Source organism: Lactuca virosa, chromosome 8 (assembly GCF_052849685.1).
Source record: "Lactuca virosa cultivar CGN04683 chromosome 8, Lactuca_virosa_CGN04683_v6, whole genome shotgun sequence".
Taxonomy (NCBI): domain Eukaryota; kingdom Viridiplantae; phylum Streptophyta; class Magnoliopsida; order Asterales; family Asteraceae; genus Lactuca; species Lactuca virosa.
The window spans coordinates 316338925-316345417 of NC_136433.1; the positions used below are offsets into that span (position 1 = coordinate 316338925).

General features: G+C 31.0%; 1 long non-coding RNA gene across 5 annotated transcripts; it reads left to right on the top strand.

Moving 5' to 3' along the window:
• Nucleotides 1–795: 795 nt before the first annotated feature.
• Nucleotides 796–6064, top strand: LOC145132353 (uncharacterized). Of its 5 annotated transcripts, XR_013718029.1 has the most exons (11): nt 797–1425; nt 1518–2024; nt 2263–2299; nt 2862–2906; nt 3020–3124; nt 4213–4319; nt 4416–4488; nt 4563–4620; nt 5244–5334; nt 5571–5623; nt 5828–6064. It is a non-coding gene; the product is annotated as an uncharacterized LOC145132353 (long non-coding RNA). The 5 variants fall into 5 exon arrangements; XR_013718033.1 differs by lacking the exon at nt 2263–2299 and having other exon boundaries at nt 796–1425; nt 4221–4319; XR_013718031.1 differs by lacking the exon at nt 2263–2299 and having other exon boundaries at nt 4394–4488.
• The last annotated feature ends 429 nt before the right edge of the window (nt 6065–6493 follow it).

Sequence of the window (6493 nt, forward strand, 5' to 3'; positions counted from 1 at the left end):
TCTTGGTGTTCTTCGTGAAAACTAGTGTGATTTGGTGTTTTCGGCCCAATATATGAAGATTGGAAGGTGTTTTTCGGTGATAACAAGATCAATAGATGATAGTTGCAAACGAAAAGGTAATGACCTTTATTATTCAATTTCTCCTAAAAAGATTATTCATATAAATTTTGGATACCAAAAAGACCATGTTCATTAAAAATTTAAAAGAACTGAATTTATGATATTTGATAATTTAACTTCAACTACCGATTTAAAATTTTGAAACAATGGTATTATGTGAACAACTTCAACAAGTTGGATTGTCGAATGTGAACAAAAAAATGTTTAGATGTGAACAAAACCAATAATTCATTACCCTCTCGGGTAATTATTGTTGCCATATATATGTCACGTAAGTTGTAACTTGCTACAACCAGTCATTATAGTCATATGTAAACATTTCTAACAAGTTCGTTACCTAGATGTGTATAAGCAAAAAAATTACCCAAATATAAACAAAACGAAAAGGTAAATACCTTGATTATTCAATTCCTCCTAAAAAGATTATTCATATAAATTTTGAAAACCAAAAATACCATGTTCATTAAAAATTAAAACGAATTTATGATATTTGATAATTTATATAACATTGACATTTGATAAACTAGATGCACAATTAATCTATATATATATATATATATATATATATATATATATATATATATATATATATATATATATATATATGTTAAAAAACGTCCATTTTCTGCTTTAGGTTTTTTTGTCATTGTCTATATTATTGCTGGACACTATATTTTCACCGTTTTCTCAGCCAATGATATTCCGATTTCTGTAATTGTTCTTTACCCCATCCCTTCTCTCATCCAGTATATTCCACTGTCCCAGAAACCCAGAAACCCACCGCCTTCATCTTTTCTAGCTCTGTTTTTATTTTTATTTTTAATCGTCACCGGTTGAGATCGATATCTTCTCGATTCTTCTAATTTCTTCTTCTTCATTCTTTTCTCGCTCTTCTCTAAAGCGATCGTCAACCACATCGGTGGGGACGACGCTGACGATCGTCCTACCCCCACACTTATTCATTCGTGTTATCTTTCTATCTTCTTCCAGCTTTTTCATTCCACCACCATCATCTAGCTATTGAATCGTCTCTCTACCGCCACCATCAGAATCTAGAACCGCTGAGCTCACCAGCTTCAACGCCGATGATCGCTGTGATTATTGGGGTCAGGGGTAGACGCAAGCTACAAGGTATGGAGGACATGTTTTACTACTATATGGCCTTCCAGTACTGGGATTCCCTACTCAGCTCATATTCGTCTCATTTTTCTACACCTCCACCTCCGCTTCCTCCTCTATCGATTCTTCACCTGACAGCTTGGCGATGATGTCGTAAGGTCGTATAATCCATCTTTGTGAATATGGGTAATAAATAATTTTAACTTGATTATTTTTTCTAAAAATAAAAGTCCTGGGATATAAATATTGATTGTTTGAAACTTTGAATCTTTTTGCAGGTGAAGTGCTGAGAGGATTTGGGGTCTCAACATTTTTCATGTATCAAAATTCCAGACCCTTGAAAAAATTTATGTAACCTTTTTGTTGTGTATATACCCTTTTTGTTTACATTCGACTCTTGTGATTCAAAAGGATCCGAGTTTGGTTTACGTTTGGATCCCCTTAAAGATAAAGAAGACATTTTTTGGCAATTCTAATAAATCAACAAAGTTGTTTGTTTTCGTAATTTTTTCTTAAAAATATCTTTGAATAATTCTATGTAGCCAGCCTACATGTACTGTTTTATTATTTTTATTTTTGAAGTTTCTTATGGAGAATTTGAATGAATATATGATGGTCTTAAAGGGGCGAAAAACAGGGGTTGATTTTTTGAACTTCATTCAATTTCCTTTGTTTTCAATATGCACGGTAGAAGAAAGACGACGTAGGGGCTCAGAAGTAACACTGATAAATGCTTTGTGCAAGAATCGGTTGTCGTATGTTGTTGTTATCGTCTGCAATTTTAGGTATTTTTTTTTAAGTTCAGTTGTCCATCGCCTCCATTTAGTTTCTAAATCTGCAATTCAAATGGTTTCTCTGCTTTTCTTTCTATTTGATACAGTCAACATAGTGTTATCAGTTCAAATAACAGATCCTTTACAAACAAGTAACAAGAAACATGATGTTTGCTTATCTAATTTGTCATATGCCCTTGGAATACGTTCTTGAGACTTGAACCTTTATGACATTTATTATACTTTTCAGATTCATCGGATATTGTTCCTATTTTTGCTTACAAAAGGTAATCTATTATCTGTTATTCTGTTATTAGTTACTTCTTTAATTTCCGCCTTCTTGCTCACAAAAGGTAATCTATTATTTGTTACTTCTTTAATTTCCGCCTTCACGCAAAAAATTTGTCAGCTGTTACATGCATGTTTCTTCCTATTTTACCGTTACCCCTGATGAGCACCACTTTTCTTAGACCAAAAGGGTAATACTAGGTCTGATTCCATTTTTTCATGATTACACACGCATGCATCAATTTGTGTAAGTAAATCCATGAGATGGTAGGAAGATACGCTTAAACCCAACATGATTGAGATTAATTTAACCCAAGAATTAATGGATACACTATCAAATGCAGGGGATAGATTGGTCATTGTGGAGTTTTATTCACATGGTTGTGGTTTTCCAATTTTGGGGCTTTGCAATTATAACTTTAATGCTTTTGAGTTTTTTTTTTTTTTTTTGGTATCTTCATAGATTATAGATTGGGTTGTGTGTTTTCATTGATTTGGGCTGAAATGGGAATCAAGAACCATGGTCAAATATGAAGAGTAATTCTTTTGCTTTTTTTCTAGGGAAATGAAGGTTGAAGAACAAAAGTACAACTACATGCCTATAAGGTACTAATTTTTTTTCATATATGGCGTTGATAAAACTGGTAAGTAGTTCTTAATGCATAAAGTTTCATGACTTGTATAGATAATAAGAACAAATTGGGTTTCAATTGATTTAGGCTGAAAGGAGAATCAAGAACCATGGTCAAAGATGAAGAGTAATTCTTTTGTTTTTTTAAGGAAATGAAGGTTAAAGAACAAAAGTACAACTACATGCCCATAAGGTACTACTTTTTTATTTTCATATATGACATTGATAAAGTTTATATTAAGGACAAGGATTGCAAACAAAAAATATGTAAGTATGGTAATAAAAGTATATTCATTTAAAACCACACTTTAATATAACCAAGGTATATGTTTTTGATCAGAGGTTGAATCGATCATCAGAAGAAGAATTAGGCCAAAAATTAGGATACATTTTGGGAAAATCAAACATCCATCGAAGAGAAGCAAGTGAAAGGCTTACATAAATAGGATCAAACCTAACATATACTTATTCTTATACATATATGCATATGCATATAAAAATACATATGCTAAAAATAGGGTTTGAGTTTGTGTTATATGCATATATCCATATGCATATAATTAAAAAGGATCGATTATTACTCATGCTGCTTAAGGGGTATTTTCGATAATTTTTGATAATAATAGGTTGCTATGGTCTGATGGGAAGTTGCTGGTTAAATTGTGATTATTTTGATCTGGGTGATTTCAAAATTTGGTTTTTTTTAGTATTTTGGCCAGAAAAATTGATTTATGTGTTCTTGATTAAAGGGTATTTGGGAATTCTGTTTTTATCTTTTCTATTGGTTTTACTTGGTGCTGTTGGGATTTAGTTTGATGTTGCATATGCACTGAATGTTAGATTGAATTCAAGATTGGTATCTCTGTCAACCAAAATCGTTATTAAAGAGACCAGGGGCATTTCGGTCAGTTTTGGGATTTTACTATTAAAATTGAGTTTTTGGTTAATTTTATAATCGTTTTTTCTGGTCCAGTCTTGGTTCATTTGGAAGTACTCGAAGATCTGAATTGAGAATATGATAGATGAATTTTTATTGAATCCTAAGACTAAGAAATATATTTTCAAAAACATAAAGAGATAATTTCTCAATTTATACTTTGGCTTGAAATATTGGTATTTATATATAGGTTAGTTTTGTATTGGGAGTTCTAGATTTTATTTGACGTGTTTGAAGATATATTTTGAGATCATTTGTATGTGAGCTATACTTTTATGTCTCAACTGAATACTTACTATTATCTTAATGATTTGTAAACCTAAAAACGTTTCGCTTCTTTTTAGTTAATCAGGTACCGAGTATGAGTGGGAGCTAGTACATAGTGATGTACAACGTGCTTGAAATGGTTTAGTCATGGAAAGCAATCTGCCAAAGAGAAACTTTACATCTGGTATCAACTTTAATCTTATGTATTATTTTTTTATCTCCCTAAGTTCTTTTTGCTGATTTTTTGGAAATGAATAGATTGATGACTTTTCTTCAACAGAGCGGAAACTCAAGCTTCTAAATTTTTTCCAGAAGCAAGACAAACGCAATTTTTAGCCATGAAGTTATAGGAGGTGAAACACCTCTATTTGATGACATAGTTATTCAGGGTATTATGTAATCTAAATGGACTTGATCTGTTATACAGATTCATAGCAGGATTGATATCAGATGAAAAGGAGCTATTCTGCTTGGCATAATCGTAGGTATGTCTGAAAAAATTGTATATGTATGTATCTGTCTATATCTACTGCACTTCAATTTTGTTAATGGACATAATGGTATTTTCATCCATAGTGTACTTTTAACTCATCTTCTGGAGAGAAAGTTGATGGGTATTTTCCGAAAGAGATATTTTTAACAAAAGAGTACGAGCTTGTAAGACATGCTGTCTTTACCGGTTTTTTATTCAATTTAGTAATTTTGGCTTTTTAGTTTTCATGGTATAATGTTAAAAAATTGGATACTTTAGTCATTTTTAGTTAATATAGCCTATTTGTGTGCATAAGTTTTATGTAATCACAACAGGAACTCATAAGTTAACTTTATGATTCTAGACAGATAGTTTGAATCCTTAATTTTTTATTTAATTTATTATGTAGATAATAATAAACTACTAAACACTTTAAATTTCAAATTTGATTATGACCATTACAATGTCCATGTGCTAAACATATGAGAAACGGTGGTTATAGTAGTTCCTTAAAACAAATTTCACACCCAATATGGTGAAATTAAAGAAAAAACTGATTGATTTAGATTATGAACTAAGCATGGATGAATTATATTAGAGTTTTGTGTAATTGGGTGCTTAATTGTTTACATATAGTAAAAAGCAGAGTGAAGATGGTAGAGTGGTGACAAGATAAGGAGCATAGAGAATAATCTGCTTATTAGTTTAAGGGTCGAATTTCATTAAGGTTAGTTCTGGCTTTTCTATTATTTTTTTTCTTTTATTGATTGTAAACTTTTTATAATATTTTCTTTTTATTTCTATTCATTTATTCCTGATTTAAAATGATAAGTTTACACCGTGGAGTGTATATGTATAAATGATAAAGAAAATATTTTCTGATTTGAATTTGCTGTTATATTGGAAATTTATGTTGTTTGTCACTATTGTTTACAACAACAATGCATTCACTTACTTGATCAGAGCGTTTACATGAAGGGGATGACTGAGGCTTTGAACGTTGACATTATGTACAGGTGAATCAATTTAATAAAAATAATGAAGCTTTTGTAACCTTGTGGTGTATTAGTGTGTGTTTGGTGTCTATTCTCTTATTCCTGAATTAAAATAATAAGATTGCAGATACTATCATTTATCTAAACCGACAAATTAAAAATGTCTTTAGTGGTTGGAATCATGTGTTAGATTAAGTTAACTAATGAACAATTAATCTTTTGTAGGTATATAGACAACTATAACATGAAGTTTTGGAATAGGGCTTCCAACATCCATAAACATCTTCACTTAACCTTCGTTGGGGGTTGCTGAGCTCAAAGTTCTTCACAGGAGTGGTTTAGATAAAGAGAAGAAGCAACAGGTAGGATATATGGGTTGCTAACAATTATGATTTGGAGTTTTTTTATAATATTCCGTTACCTATAAGCATTGTATTTTTAATATTTTGGTTTTGAACTTTATTTCTTTGGTTCATTGTAAATGTTATCTGCTTAGGATTTTATAAAGTTTTTTACTCAATAAATATCACACACTTTAGAACACAATCATATATCCAAACTATTTTTACTGGTAAACAACTTTATATACTTATAAAAGAACGAAAATATATTCACAAAAAACATAAGAACTTTAGAAAAAAAAATAAAAAAAAATTAAGGAACGGATCACTAATATTGGAAAGGCAATACTTGCATTGATAAAAATAGATGAACAAACCTAAACCAAATACAAAGTTACACGGGTTTACAATGTTCATTGAACAAGAAAACAATGTTCCACCATGACGAAACACATAACCAACAACATCTAACCCCCCGTAACTCCCTCAAGAACAACTGATAAACGATGACATCATCTTTGAGACTTTGACGCAATGTCTTCCATCGGTT